The sequence below is a fragment of the Haemaphysalis longicornis genome, unplaced genomic scaffold, assembly GCF_048455015.1.
Source record: "Haemaphysalis longicornis isolate Haplotype H1 unplaced genomic scaffold, Haemaphysalis longicornis Haplotype H1 scaffold_9, whole genome shotgun sequence".
NCBI classification, from domain to species: Eukaryota; Metazoa; Arthropoda; class Arachnida; order Ixodida; family Ixodidae; genus Haemaphysalis; species Haemaphysalis longicornis.
Window position 1 is genome coordinate 64,662,746 of NW_027526460.1, and position 15,855 is coordinate 64,678,600.

General features: G+C 48.2%; 1 pseudogene; it reads right to left on the minus strand.

The window, feature by feature from the left end:
• Positions 1 to 5,399: 5,399 nt before the first annotated feature.
• LOC144153237 (large ribosomal subunit protein uL1 pseudogene) lies at positions 5,400 to 6,062 on the minus strand (annotated as a pseudogene).
• Between the last annotated feature and the right edge of the window lie 9,793 nt (positions 6,063 to 15,855).

The following is a 15,855-nucleotide window of genomic DNA, read 5'->3' on the forward strand; positions in this document are numbered from 1 at the left end:
CCTGTCTTCATTGTGAGTTATTTATAGCCATATCGAGCTTTGAGTGGCCAAATGCATCGAGTTATTTAATTCTCTTAAAGCTTTCCTTTGCTTCCTTTGCAAATAGTGTGCAGTTACGCCATTGTAAAATTAATTTCCGGTGATGTATTTCTCCACAGTTGCAAAGCGTAGTGCAAGGTTGGTCAGTTTTTACGATTGTTTTATTCGTGTTCCGTCGTTGTGTCCCTGAGTTTTCGTTATGTTACAAACATGTAAAAGAGGCATATTTTTGATTTCATAAGTTCATATCTGTAGATTTATCGTCTTTAGTTTTTTGTATTTTTCTGGTCTTTCGAGATTACGTTCAACAAATAGTCGCCATTTACGCAATTACGACGATTAAATTGATTAACTCCAGCATTTGTGCATTATCGTGCGAATTCAGTGAGTCATGTGGGTGGGGCCTGAGAATGGGGGGGTGGGTGGGTGGGGGGTGGAGTGTAGCTGGAAAAAAATTCTAGGCATTGCAATTCGCGACTACGGGAGAAAGACGCATGATATTGGTGCAGACGGCCTCTGGTTGTTCTCCCCGAAGTCCACAAAATTAGTGCGAGCCTATGTGAAGGACCAAAACTAACGATTAAGGTCTTGTTCTCGCGTGTTTTGCTGTCGATTTTTCTTTTAACTTTCTGCAGACGGATTCTAATTAGCTAACGAATGCAGTAAAATGCTCAAGTGAATGAGATTAGGGAAATATTTATATCGCACCATGGCTTCATTATGGGTTGACGGAGTTGTGGCATCCGCCGCAGTGGCTCAGTGGCTAAGGCGTTGCGCTGCTGAGCCGAAGTACACGGGTTCGATTCCCGGCCGCGGCGGCCGCTTTTCTGATAGAGGCGCAAAGTGAAAACGCCCGTGGGTTCGAGATTTCGACGCGCGTTAAAGATCCCCAGGTGGTCGAAATTAGTCCGGAGCCTTCCACTACGGAGCGACTCATCGCCGGCGTTGCGTCGGCGCGTTAAACCACATAATCAATCAATGAGCGTTGTGGTAATTCTAGTTCAAGGGTAATATATGCACCTCATTGCCTCAAATCGTCGTGTTTTTGAGCCTGAGATGAGATCAGACGGCACTACCGAACTTTTTCACCTTAGCCGCTCGCAGCAGTCGCGCAAAATATATCCGCGATCCACGCCCAGTGAATGGCTTGGTTATGTGTTCCTGGGAGCACGTCGCCGCGTGCGGCAATCTTATCCTGTGCTTCAAACCGAGCTCCGTATGTTCCCTCTGGCGTTAGGCCAGCTGAGATTGATTGTACTTTAATCGTACGTACGCAACAGTTCAACATGCTAATTTTAAAAAAGCGCTGACGCTCACCGTGATCATCACTCACTCACTCACTCACTCACTCACTCACTCACTCACTCACTCACTCACTCACTCACTCACTCACTCACTCACTCACTCACTCACTCACTCACTCACTCACTCACTCACTCACTCACTCACTCACTCACTCACACGACAAAGAGTGACGGCGAATTGAGGACAGGCCGACTTTAGTTTTCGTGTCTGCATTTTCAGAATTCGTCGATGACGGACACCGAAGGATTTCGAAAGACTGCTATTACCAACTCACTGAGAGACATCTCAACGTGTCAGATTTTTTGTTTTCGTTGCCTCATTAGCGCGCCACCTCGTGTGCGTGGTTTCCGTTCCGATTTTTCTGTTTTGTGGAAGGCACGCGGAGTTTTGGAGCCATCAGCCACTCACCATGGCAACAGTTTGTTCGAAGATTGGTACAAGCCCGGCACTTATGTATGCCGCCCGCCACACCCAAACCGACCTAAAAGATACCAAGCCATTCTTGTTTACTTCAAGAATGCTTAGAATTGGGCTAGGACAATATCATACGGGGGAGGGGGCTTTCAATACAAGCGTCAAAATTCTAAAGCTGCTAAGACATCTTTTTAGATCTAAAAGTTATTTCTTATGTGGGCGTTACATTCCGAAATGTACACCTAATCAAACTATTTCGTTGATTGAGAATTTCATCGAATAATAAAATAAGGCAGTGGCTATTTTGCCGGCAGCCGGCAGATTAGCCTGGGAGAAAAGTTGCCGGCAGTGCCTTCACATTGGCTGGCCCAGACCACGTGAATATTCTGCCGGCACATTTTCGCGGGTGCTCTTTTGCCGGCAATTACCCGGCAGTGCTGCCCCTGGGCGCCAATGCTGCCGCAGCCGGAGATGTCAACTTTAGCGCTGGGGACAAGTTTTCAAGTTTTGCCGAGCTTGAGGAGAACATTGATTAGTACTGTTCAGTGTATTACGCGAAGTTACCGAAAAAACGAGTCGGCAAGACTGTGGCGGGCATGTCGAACTTTGACACAGCCTGCCGCGAATCTTGATTTTTTGCTAATCATTTCTCTATTCTGCGAATTCGCTTGCAAGTCTACAAAGGCAACACCAAGGAACATTTACTGTCTGTAATCAAAGTGACAAAGTTCGAACTGCCCGCCGAAATCTTGCCGACTCGTTTTTCAGTACCAATCAACCTTCTCCTCAAGCTTTGCAAAGCTCGATAACTTGACCCCAACGTTAAAGTTGACATCTCCGGCAGCGGCAGCATTGGAGCCAATGGGCGGGACTGCCGGGGAACTGCCGGCAACTTTTCTCCCCGGCTAATCTGCCGGCTGCCGGCAAAATAGCATCTGTGAAAAAAGGCCGGCAGGATAATCACGTGGTCTGGCTCAGCCAATGGGAAGGAACTGCCGGCAACTTTACTCCCAGACTAATCTGCCGGCTGCCGGCAAAATAGCCACTGCCATAAAATAATCTTATCCAAAGTAGAATGTAAACAATATGAACGGATAATTTGTGAAGACATTTCTAGTAAAAAAAATCTTTCGTACAAGGAAAGGCTTGGCCGTTGCTCAAACCACCTGCTGCCAACTGAGATTGAAGTGAAGATGACCACCTTATCCTACATACAGTTATTTAACGGTAGCATTATGTTTGAAACACGAGCCGTAATTTCTTTCGAAAAGAGCAGGTGTTGAAAACATCAAGCGAGCAGTATGTTGAGGCCAAACAGTGCACGCTGTCGAAGTGGCAAAGGTCGCGTCACTTGCTGCAAAATTTTGAAATGGGACACACCCCATCGCTTTTGAAGACACAAAGGTTTTCTAGCATAACAATGCGCAAGACTTCTGTTAAGCACAATTTTGCAGGTTCCTAACATCATGGGAAAAAGTTGTTCAAACCAGCTGCTCAAACCAAGATTTACACAACGCCACGCTTCCTCCCCGTGTCTATATGAAATCCGCCAGCGAGTACAGCGCTAGGATCTTCTGCTCAAGTCTGGCGTGATGTTCTGGTGAAAGGTGATTTTTCCAGTCGCCAACGACGCCCTTGCGAACGACGTTTGACGTAGAGGGATTCGCCTAAGTTGCCTCATGAAGCCCCTTTAAGACATTTAGGTGCGTCTTCCGCAGTAGAACTAGTAAAGAAATTTTTGAAATTTTCTTAAGTGCGGACTCCAGATGAACACCTGCGAGTAGTCGGTGAACTTGCCGTCCCCGAACTCGTATCCCGCGCGGCCTCGCGTGAAATGGAAGAATGAGACGCATGCGTACTTGAGGTTGCGGCAGGCGCGTGCAGGTACCGTAATTGCACCATTCTCACGAGCACCGTTTTTTTTTTTTTTTTTTTGATAAAACTGGAGTTCGAAGTTGTGTGCGCGTTACATTCGTGCTGAAAGCCAAAGCACCCTGCAGCATCGCCAAGGACACGAACTCTTCGCAAAATCCAGTTCTAAATCTTCGAGATAAAATGAGCGCTGCGTAAGTTTTTTAAGGGCGAAGCTCTTTAGCAAATCGTAGTTTTTCGTGTCCGCAGTTAACAATACCGCCGAGCACACGCACGCGAGCGTGGTCCTCGCGGTGACCACCCGGCAGTTAACAAAACCAGGACAATTCCAAGCACTGGTGTGGGCGTGCCTCGCTGCGACATCCCCGAGCCACCTGCGCATGTTTGTCAAGCCAAGCATGCCCACTTAGGGAAATTGGAGAAGATAGCGGCGACCGGCCCGCAGTTAAGGAAAAAAAAACAAAACAAGAAAATGCTCGAGCACTCGTGTGTGCGTTCCTCGCGACGACCGCCAAGCGTCTTCGGCGCATGTCTGCACGCAAAGCATACCCACTTGAGGGATTTTCGAACATTGCCCCCCCCCCCCCCCTTCCCCACACACACAAAAAAAAATCTCCAGTGTTCGCCGTTACCGTGGCGACACTTGTTCGGAACGAGAAAGACAGGTCACAGCGCACGCCCCTCCAAGATGATGTTCGATGATTATCACCTCGAAAAAAAAAATGGTGGAAGATAACACTTATAGCAACAATGATGGAGTAATAGTCGTTTCAGAAGCAGCAAAGAAGCGAGTCGGCTGCAATCGTGCACTTATTTCATCGGGATGGCTGCGAAGGTTGCGTACAGCTTCGCCACCTTCAATTCTTACGCGTTAGTTTGAGCTTCATTTTTTTTAAATTTTCCTAGTAAACTTACCTGCGCGTTACAATCGGGGGGTGCTAGAATTGTGCAAATGCGGTATTTCGCTTCCATATGCTTGGTTGTATGTATGGTACAACAATATGGTAGTTGTATTAGTGGCACCGGGACTTATTCCCCAAACGCTGTCTGCGCCAAGAACCTCGATGTAGGAACTTTTCTTGAAGAATTCCAGTGCTCTGCGTGGCGGGACGCCCCTGTGGAAGATGAGTAGCCGATATGCTGCGTCCACGTGGTTCCGCACATCATTTTGCGTGATGAAGTAAATGGTGCAAATTTTACGGATAAAAATAGAACAATTTAAACGGTTTTATCTGAAATAGAGGTATTCTAGATAAAAAAATGCACTTGCGTCTTATTTTGAGCGCATCATTTTCAAGGCAATAAAACAGCTACTGACCCTGCGGCGGTTGCTTTATAGCTTCTACCTTGCGTATCTTCTAATTATTGATTCAGTCGATTCAGGCATATTTGTTCGAAGGAAGCAATCTGAGATAGTTACCCAGGCCGCCAGTTTATTAGCTACGGACGGTCTCTTCAAATCAGTTTGTACGCTGTAAAGATAGATGAACTTTGCAGGCGAATCGCTTACGAAGTCCTTGAAGAACAATACTAGTGCCATAGGGTATTACAACAATTCGCGACTACAGTATACACTTCTCCGAATCCTGTCGTATGAAAGGCTACTATATGCGTACAGCATGCACTTCTTGAATTCAATTTTTTTCAGTTTTTTGGAATTTTGAGCCAACGTTGAAAAAATATATTCCTGGATGCAGAGTCCTCCGCTAACCAAACTCATTGCATGCCAGAAGACGGGGTGATCGTACGTAAGCGCTGCACGTAGTCTGTCACCCGAGCAGCGGCGACCAAATGCCCCCGGGGGACTTCACGCGCATGAGCCGTACATTACTCCACATGTTCGGCAGCAGGGACACCACGTGATCCACGACCAACATGACGTTCTCGACCACCTCGTCGCGAGTCATGTGCACGTTGCCCACGGGCAGCAGAAGCAAAGGTTGCGTGTTGGTCTTGAAGTGGATGGTGGCCTTGAGCTGGTTAACCTTGTCCACGAGGGGCTCGTTGTGCTTGACCCGCACTGGCTGCTTTCCGGCCTTGCGGAGGGCGAAGCCGAGGGTGCGAGGAATCCTGGTGATCAGTCTCTCGGACGCCAGGAAGGCGTCGTACTTTGCAACCAGTTCCCTGCAGGCCCTCGTCTCTCCCCTGAGGCCGAAGAGGACCTTGGGCTCCACGCACGGAAGACCTATGGCCGTGGCCTCCTGGAAGTGCAGCCGGTCTCCCAGGACGCACACCTGGACGCCAGGCCTCGTGGCGTGCTTCAGAGTGACGCTTCCGGCGATGGGAGGTTGCTTCTTGAGGTCGTAGTCCTGGAAGCTGATCAGAAGTTCGATGGCATCTCCTACATGGACGGGCCTGCCACGTCTAGCGTAATCGTCCAGGCATTCTTGGATGCAGCCGTTCACCTTGGCCTGTACCGTGATGGCAGACATGGCGGAAACGTACAGTATAGAAGCAAGTGGGCTTACTTCAAGCGGTACCTCAAGCGGAAGCTTGCGGAATGGCTTCTGTAGCTATCGCATGCTGCTTGATTACGAGAGCCAAAGTCTTACTCCAGGTTTTACTGCGAATGCGCGGGTTTTCGCTGCCTTCATCTGCCAGCCGGGTGTTACATGATGGTAGCTGAACCACGTTTAAAGTGGATGATGATAGGAACACCATCGCTTCGTGTGATGACCGAATGTATACTTAATTTTCGGGGACCAGATCAGGTCAGGTAGACGTAATTATTGTTAGTTGCGGCATAAAAACGTTATTTCCCGGGAGAGATTAAGTATCAGCCACTTCCCGGCAATGAGGAAAGTTTGCCGGGAAAGGCATGCAAGGTGAGAAAATCGAGGCTCACAAGGAAGAGCGTGTAGGTGATGATGGTGACGCCCTAAAATCCAAGCATTCTGATCAGGTGGAGGGCTTACTTAAGCGTTCAGTGAAAAGGCAGTAAATTTTTTGGATTCGCAATGTTCGGTGCTGATGTTATCGATCTGTTAACATTCGCGCGGATCATTGGGCAATTTGTGTCGGCGCATGGGTTTGCTGATTTCTTCCCGATTGCTGTTGAATTACGTCAGTTTTTTGTGTATGATGCGCCACAAGGGTGCGCTGCGTCGAGATTTGTCGTTTTTGGTTTCATTAAACTCAGTTGTTAGTAAGCGCTCGTCCTGTGTTATTCTTCCCTTTGTCGCGCGTTTTTCTGCGCTTTTATTTAGTATGTCTCCATACCAACTTTCCCACTTGTCGGTGCTCCTAAGGTGGAGGGCAGTTATGATGATGAGGGCTTCAATGTTTTGGCTCGTTTAGGGCTAAATTAGTGGTCATAACGATGACATGAATGACGATACGGCTATGCAGGTATACGTATTAGAACAAAAAAAAGGTAGAACACTATGAGGGGAAGACTACAAATAATTTCGGTACCTTTTAACTAATACCATTTCTTTTAATTAAGGGATCAAGCAACTTAGTAAATTTCCCACTTTGTCTACTGAACTTGGGTAAACCGGTAAATCATTTCAGGCTACGAAGCGCCCTTTCGTTAGTAAGCCGAACATGAAGGCATTTTGCCCGCATGGCTTTGGCGAAACTTAGTCGTGAATTGGGCGAAGGGGGTGAAGCGCCGACAGCTGGCTCTTACAGTGCACTCATCGCGTGCGTGAGAGTAACACTGATTCGTCGGTTGCACAAGGTTTTATTGAAAAGAATGATGAGGGATTGGAATGTCGTGAAAAGCATCTCGTTTTCCGGGAAAAGTCGACTCCGGGGGTCCCATAGTAAACCAATTTGCGAGGTCAAGTTTGAAGCATCCAGCAGGTCAGAGACTTGAATGGCGTGGTCCATCGGGTTCCTTAAAAATAAAATAAAAAAATTAATTATAATGCGTTGCATCAGAAAGATGGACGCTGGTTGACTTGTTTAAAGCCAGTCATCTTTCTTAGTTGCCCAAGTGACGCTGCACTTTGTGGGTATTGGGGAAACCCGCGATCCCGACTTGGTGCGCGGTTAGCAGAAAAGGCGCCTCAGGCGCTCCGAGACAGCGGCGCGGCTCTTCGACAGCGGCGGTGACAGCCGGGTACGCTTGCGTCCCGGGAGATGGCGCCCCCACTTCTGCGCGCTTGGAGCTAGCCGCCACATTTACTATGCTCTCTTAAGGAGAAAAAAAAATCAGAAAGTTATGTTTTACATTAAATAAAAAATTGGCTCCAATCCACCCTGTGAAGGTGGTTGGAAAGCAAAGCTTTAAACGACACCCACAACAATTTCTCATGCGACGTCACTTGAATGCTCACACGTGGCTCTACAAAGAGTGAAACCATACTTCCTGCCAGCCGTTACCTGGAATTCGCGGGAACGGCGTCCCGAACTGAGCAGCAGCGTGTACCACGGCCGGGCGTGTTCCACGGCCGCTGTAGCCCGGCCGTGAGTCGGTAGAAAGAAAACGGAGAAGAGCGTCTTTCGAAGGGTGAGACAGCGGAACCTAGCCATCCTGATGTGCTAGCTTGGGGCTTCACCGCCGCGCGATACAAGCGTAGACACCGAAACAATCCGACATGTGAGCTTAGTGATTCCCATTTATACCAATTTAAGCTAGTTCGTTTAGTGCGTTTGAGAATCGCGAGAAAGCTGAGGGAACTTTTATAATCGCTGTTTATCAGTACCAGTTGGTACTTTCGCCTTTTGTAATACCTCTTAAAACACAACCAAATTGGTAATAACCAATTTAAAAAACGGAGCCCTATTCATGGCAAGTAGTGCGCGAAAGGTAAAATTTCGCTAGCGGCCAGATTTCTGTATGTGGTTTGTACATTTTGTTTTCCCGCCCTGCAAACCAATCCTTAACGTAAGCTTGCCGCACGACCACCTAATTCCGTCGGATGCTGGTTACCCTGGAGGTGCTGTCGAAGAAGTTAATCAAGCCGTGCGAAGGCAATGCGCAATGGACGCGAAGCTGTGCCAAAACAGGCCCCAAAAAACCGTCGCTAAGCAGACGACAAAGCCGTACCGCCGACGCCGCCGAGCAGGCACTTCCGCGCGCGGAACGCTGGGTAAACGCTGCCTTGTGAGTGAAACCCTCCGCCCCCCTTCCCCCGCCGCCTCCGCACGCCACGAAAGAACCGTTGGCTTGTAGAGCTAGAAAGCTTTGCTTTAAAAAAGATTTTGAGAGGAAAGTTTGACAGAGCGCCGACATCCCGGCTGAGCCAGATGTTTGGATATATATTCAATGTTAATTCCATCAACAACAAATGCATTAACCACGGCAATGGCCCAGTGGCTAAAGCGTTGTTCTGCTGAGCCCAAGAACCTGGGTTCGAATGTGGCCGCGGTGGCTGCTTTTGAGGTGGAGGCGGGAAGCGAAAACATTCGTGCCTTAGAGATTTAGGCGCACTTGAAAGATCCCCTCAGTATTCTCCGGTAGCATCCCGTAGCCCAGGACAAACTTCGGCTCATTAAACCCCACAATCAATTAACTACAAACGCACTGCATCTCACCGTCGTTCGTGAATCACAGCGGGTGTCGACCCCAGACACGAGGGAGTTGTCGAACCTTTCCAGCCATCTTGCTGCTGATCCTTGTGGGTCGCCACAGTCTCTCTGAGTCAGATGCTGCTGTTCCCACATGTAATAGCGCAGCATGGGCGACGGTTTGCTGATCTTGGCTGCAAGAAAGTCTTGTTCTGCCTCGGTTAATTCGGACGGTCTGCGCTCGCCACCCGTGGGCACAGGCGACGCAGTATAACCCGACCTCCAGGTCACCAGACTCTCGGAGAAGATTCTGCCTACGCTTGACGTCGACCCGATGTCGTCGGAAGAGCACTGTGCTAGCACTGACGAGTCAACGGACGGTGGAGGATACGTGGACGAGTCCATGTGCTCGCTAGCTGAATCCGGGGTGGATGCCTGCGGCGTGCCTTCGATTGTGTGGTTTCCGGCGTGTAGGAGACACTCCCTGTAGCCGTGTTCTCTTACACCAGCGCTCGCCGTCGGACTGGCCGTCTCGTCGCCATCTGGAGACAAGCAACAGCCAACAGCGTAAACATTCATAAGTATATAGCATTTGAGACAGGGAAATTTAGATCCAAGAGTTGGTTAGCCACCTCCATCGCTATCTGTCGGGTACTGTTACAAAACAAGGAGGTAAAACTGCACTGCGCATGCGCGGAGTAGCAGTAGTACACACTCCTTCACATTCGCAGCCATCATATGAAGCAACGAGCTCGTCGAGAGGAAACGGCGTGGTTCAGGTGAGAGCACTGCGATTTTTGAACGAAGGCGGAGCCTAGCGGGCGATGAGAATTAAAGGCGCCTACAACGGAAGCGGAGGCCGATCCATGACTGCGCGGCCGCGAAATAAGTGAGCAACGTGATATCAGACACGAGAGGAGGCATCGTCTTGTGCCGGCACAAACATCTGGAGCCGGAGTAGATGCGTACCTCGTGAAGCTAGTCAGGACAGACAAGTGTGGATAGCCGAGCATGCACTGTGGGATACAGCGGTGCTCTAGTCGGCCGTGACCATCTGACATCGTAAGAAAATCTGACATTTCATCTTGGTACAGACTCTTCGTACCCGATTGCTTCGCGCACTGTCGGCAACCAGCGTAGTGGCTTCTGCGACGTGTTTATTTTCGCGCGCTAGTGCTAATAGCGATTTCAAATATATTAAGTGAAAAACGCCCAAAACAACAAGAACAAAAAAAAAAAAAAGCTTCGGCAACATCTTCAGTACGCTTTCTTCATTTTATTTTGCTTTCTACTATTTTATGTGCACGCCCCATTCATTGTCGTCGGTCCAGAGCGATGTCCTCTTTTTCAAAATAATTATCCAATAATTTTATCCACGATAGAATACCCTATTCTATATCATGTTGTCATGACCGTCACGTGTGGCACACCGACACCTGGCACCAACCTACATCTGAATACCTGGAATAACGCGACATCGCAAAACGGACATTTGCCGACAGCTCCGGGAATTATCAACCGGAAATTTCAGAAGGGCAAGCAAAAATAAAACGCCGAGTTACTCACTCACACACAGGTCAAGTAACTCGATGCTCGTGCTGGACTCCCTCGAAGGCGAAGGCACCGCGTAGGGAACGAAGCGCATCCACGAACCGCGTGTACCGGACATCCTGGAGGTCTGACACCTGCCGTGCGGAAGCACTCCTGTTTTTATCCCCTCAGGTTCGGCCTCACGGAGACCCACGTGTACACGAGTATCGGAAACAAGGGATTAGACTCCTGAAATTATCGGGTACTCTAAACCAGCGTAGTGAAGTATATCAGTTCTCTATCTTCGCACAGACCTGTAGAAGACGGAGAAACCGTGAGTCACGAGTCACGCGGGGGTTAGAGGAGTAGAACGTGTGGGATGAGTGTCCTTTTTTCCAGTCGCTGGAGATAAAACACGGGTGACTCACTTTGAGTGAGTAAGACGTGCCACCGGGTACTGAGGGTAACCTGGTGGACGCCTCGGAGGGGATGACTCAGGTCTGCAGCGGGGGGCGATAGTCCAAGGCGACCGTCGCTACCAGGCTTTATCTCGTGTGCATTTCTTTATGCCAGACTGCACCCTGTTTTTTTTTTAATTTAACGTAACTACCCAAACAGATCATCCTACGTTGACGCATTGACGCTTGTTTCAGCGAATGGTGTTTACTGATTGCCGATTTTTGCAATGAGTCAGCTGGTTTTGGCGATTTTGTACTGCTCAAGGTCGGTTTAGAGCTCTAGCTTTTCCTCGTGATGGGCGGGGGGGTGGGGGGGGGGAATTTTCAGAATTTCGACTTCTGGATGAAATGATCCAACTCTGGAATAAACCAGTAGAACCTGACGCTTCAAATGGACAGAAGAGCGCTGTGTTCAAAGCCGGAAATCCAGCATGGGGCCTTGAGCGCTTAACCAGAATGTTTTGTTCTCTTGCCACCATTTTAGGTAAAGTCACCTACGAAAGGTTGGGGTAGGTAAGTTGCTTAATTCCTGTGACCTCCGGCAGAGGTCTGGGTCATGTATAGGGCGTTTAGACGCGAGGTCATTTTTTATACGCCGGCTACACTATCCGAATGTCATTTAAACCAAATTTCATTTGACTCAAATGGGGTGCTTCGAATGCCATTTAGAATCCGCCGTGCTACACTACAATTTCGATGGCATTTGAAGGCTTTCACAATTGTTCGCCGTGCTGTAGCGGCGCTGTTGTCGCCTCGTTCAGTTTTCGTACAATAACACAACAATCAAATTTAGGAGTAGTCTAAGGCAGTAAAATGATATCAAATTAGCAGAAACACCAGTTTTGACGCTAATCTGGTGGCTGTTTGCGTAGTTCTATTTTTTTTTATCTTTTTCAACTGACCCACTGGTTTTGAGAGTATGAAAATTAAATGGCAGCGTCTGGAACCCCCATAGAGTTAATACCCCGCACGGGGCACGAGATTAAGCCCCCTCGCAACGGCTTCTGCCCCGCGTGACGTCATAAATACGTCATAGTGACGTCATATAACAGCAATTGTTATTATATGGCGTAGTAGAGTACAAAAAGAACATTTTTTTTACATTTTAATAAAAAATTAGAAAGCCACTCATTTGCTAGAAGTTTTATAGAGGAATTTTTTTGTTCGTTCTTGCGGAAGCCTCCCGATGCTGCCGCTGCTGGCGGTATGGCGTATCCGAAAGCCTTGAATTTCTTGGGTCGACAGCGTAGATAAAGCAGAGTTGACAGATTTATAAGCACTGTCAGAAAGTGCTAGAACGTTGCCGTATGCGGGGACCAAGCCAGCCTTTCCACACGGTAGCGAAATCCGCTCTCGAGTAATGTTGACCTGTGACCGCCTGATGTATGCCGATGGTACCTGCGTTACACGACATCGCGCAGCCGAGTGGCCCCGTTCGAACAACCCACACCCCACGCAAGAAAAGACACCGTCCGAGCGTGATTATGTGAGCCTGCTGCGGAATGTCCGCGCGGCGGTATCTGCTATCAACAGTTTGCACCACGGCAAGTTCAGAATGCTTAAATGGGTGGCCTGAAATCGCGGTGTGTTTTCAAAATGACAGCAGCGCGGAACGTACAACAAATACCTTACTGCAATACATCCACATGCCCGTCTTACAGCAAATCAGCAGTGACAGAAGCCACACGTTTTGGCTTTCCAGCAGAGCTTTGGTGTCAACAAAAAAGGAACCTTTCTTGGCTTCTCTGCAGAGCTTAGCACTCAAGCAAAAAGATCACTTGGTGGTTTGGCTTTTCTGCAGGACTGTAGTGTAGTGCTAGAAGGCATCACTTGCTTATTCGGCATGTTTTCTGTGTATTGTGCCAAGAAACCCTTGTGTTTTGTTTGGGAAAGGAACTTCCCCCCCACAGACTGTGCAGAGAAAGTAGAGCTACTCACTGACTTTTTTCACAGCCACGGAAGTTTGGTAGGCTCACTTGTCATTGACAAACACCATGTTTGCTTTCTGTCTGAAGGTGTGAAGCTGGGAGAGTTGGTTTATATTTTGTGGAAAAATACAGCAACAATAACAGTAGTGAAGTACTAGGAATGGTGCTGTGATGAAGTGTCCATGTGTTCGCAGCTTTTTTGTCCAGTTTCTTTCCCGTGTTTTTTCATTAAGACTTGCTACAGTGCCCGATCAAGCCTGTTTATGTGTAACAAAAATGTCAACAGCGAAGCACTTATCAATGCTCACATGATGCCCATTGACACCAAAGCAGAAGTACATTCATTGGAGTCATTTTATTGTTGAAGCCTTCCAGGATACATACAGCTTTCAGCTGTACTGCAATATTCACAAACACCAATAAAGACATTCACGTCCACATAGGTGTCCTTGGCTCCAGTTCTGCACAAGGTATTAAGTACTATAGGGAGAGGTTAATGTCAAGCTGTACAGGAACCATTCCCTCGCAGATGTGCTCCATAAACTGTTTTTAGGCTTGTTAGCTTAAAAAATAGTTTCAGTGCCCCCTTTTTTTTTTCAAGCCAGTTACCACCACCCGAGAAGTGCTTTCTAGCAGTTGGGCTCTGCTGGGTATGCATCGTTGCAAACAAAATATGGGACACTGCATTATGGCCCTTACGAATAAGCATAGTCACTTAAGCAATTAGCCGAAACAGTTTTTTACACAGCACAGAGTTAAAAAGCGAAAGAACATGAAATATTTCCTTGCAATTAGAAACTTTTACTGTTCACCCCCCTCCCCCAAACACAGAGCAGACAATTACCAGCTGTGAACACAAGTATTAACGTCAAGTTGAATTCCACAGGGTGCTCCGGATGGGTACATTGATGTCACAGTCAATCAGAATTCGTGAATCCACTGTAAGCCTTCGAGAGAAGCTCTCACCATTACTGGCCATCCAACTGAGGGGCATGAAAGTATTGTTGTTGGTTATGTTGACTTCCAAGCCAAACACGAGTAAACAAAAAACTAGCGTACCAAAATACATAATCAGAACAGATGCAAGATGAAGTTTTGTTGACTAACCGGGTTGAAGAAGGCACTGGGGCAAAGGTTAGGGAAATAAAATCCATGCGGCAATTGTGAACGAAGTTATGAGACGCTGCCAGATGATCAGCTGGTGAGGAAGGAGGGCTATTCTATCTATCCCTTGCTACCTCTTTGCTATAATTGAGCAGAAAACAACCTTTCATTAAACTTGCTAGCTGGCAGTTCTACGTACGCTATTAAAAAATTTCAAGGTAGACAAAACGTTGTATCCTGTGCATTCAATAATGGCTGCCTACAGATTGCTTAGAATTCGCAGCTGATTTGAAGTCTTGCATATCATGAAAGCACAATAGTATTATTCGAAGCAACAAATTCGAAAAACATAGATGGACAACAAAAGCCACTTGTTTACCTTGAGCACACCAAACTTGAAAGCCCTATTTAACACAAGTGTCAAGCTTGGCACAAACGGCGATCTTATCGGCTTGACTTCTCCCGAACTTGCACATTTGGAGCTTGAGCCTCCTTGCACAGGAAGCCAGCAAGTGATCGGCTGGGTTCAGCGATAGCTTGAGTACCTATGCTGCCCAGGGACGGGCGGCTGCTGGGCTCTCCCATTCACCAGGCCACCCACGAAAGTGGAGCTGCCCTCCCTGCATGCAGCGTGCACGGATCGTTTCCGCGGGTTAGTAAGGTTTCTTGCAGTGCCCCGCGAGAAAATTGGCAGAACAGGCTATATGCGAGGACGGATTGCGTTCGACGATGCCCTGCGCTACCTGACGATACTTGATTCGTGCACACACTGACACCGCTGACACTGCGTCGCTCGCGTTATCACGTCATCAAAGTCAGCTACCTCGTTAGCCACGGCGCAAAGCGCTGGAAAATTGATCCGCACGTTTTACGCCAGAATCAAAATACAAGGCTTGGAATGCAAGTAGCGATCTGAACAAGTAGACAACGAATGCAGGAGCATAAAGCCGATGGCACGTGAACTGCAAGACAATATGAACCTAGCAACATATTTAATGGCAACAAAAGGAGCACGAAAAAAGCGGGGCGAAGCAGCTTGCCAAAATAGGATGCGTTAGGCTTACCAAGACTAGCAGCAGCAAGGAAAAGAGGGAGGAACAAAAGAGGGAGGAAATCATGGAATCACTAAGCTCACATGCCGTGCGACACATGCTGCGCTTGTGTCGCACGGTGGTGTAGCCCCGAGCTAGCACGTCAGGATGGCTAGGTTCTGCTGTCTCACCCTTCGGAAGACGCTCCTCTCCGTTTCCTTACTCCCGACTCAGGGCCGGGCTACAGCGGTGGCGTCCGCCGCTCGAGCTTGGCCGTGGCCGACGCTGCTGCTGCGTTCGGGACGCCGCCCCCGCGAATTCCAGGGAAAGCTGGCAGAAAGTATGGTTTCACTCTTTGTAGAGCCACGTGTGAGAATTCAAGTGACGTCACATGTGGAATTGTTGTGGATGCCGTTTACAGCTTTGCTTTCCAACCACCTTCACAGCGTGGATTGGAGCCATTTTTCTTTTTTCGCTTCCACATCCCCTTCCTAAAAGTACAGGCGGCAGGCAGAAAGTTTGTAAAGAAAGTGAAGGGGGGCTGGTTGAAACTACAACAGATACTGTACAACAGTAGAATGTTTCATCGGGTGTCAAGTGAACAAAGCGCGTTCCGAAACGGCAAATTAACAGCACCGTGGAATCGATGTAAGTTATAAAAGTATCACATTTTCCTAAATTATATATGTGGAGCAGCTGCCTTATTACTCTCAATAG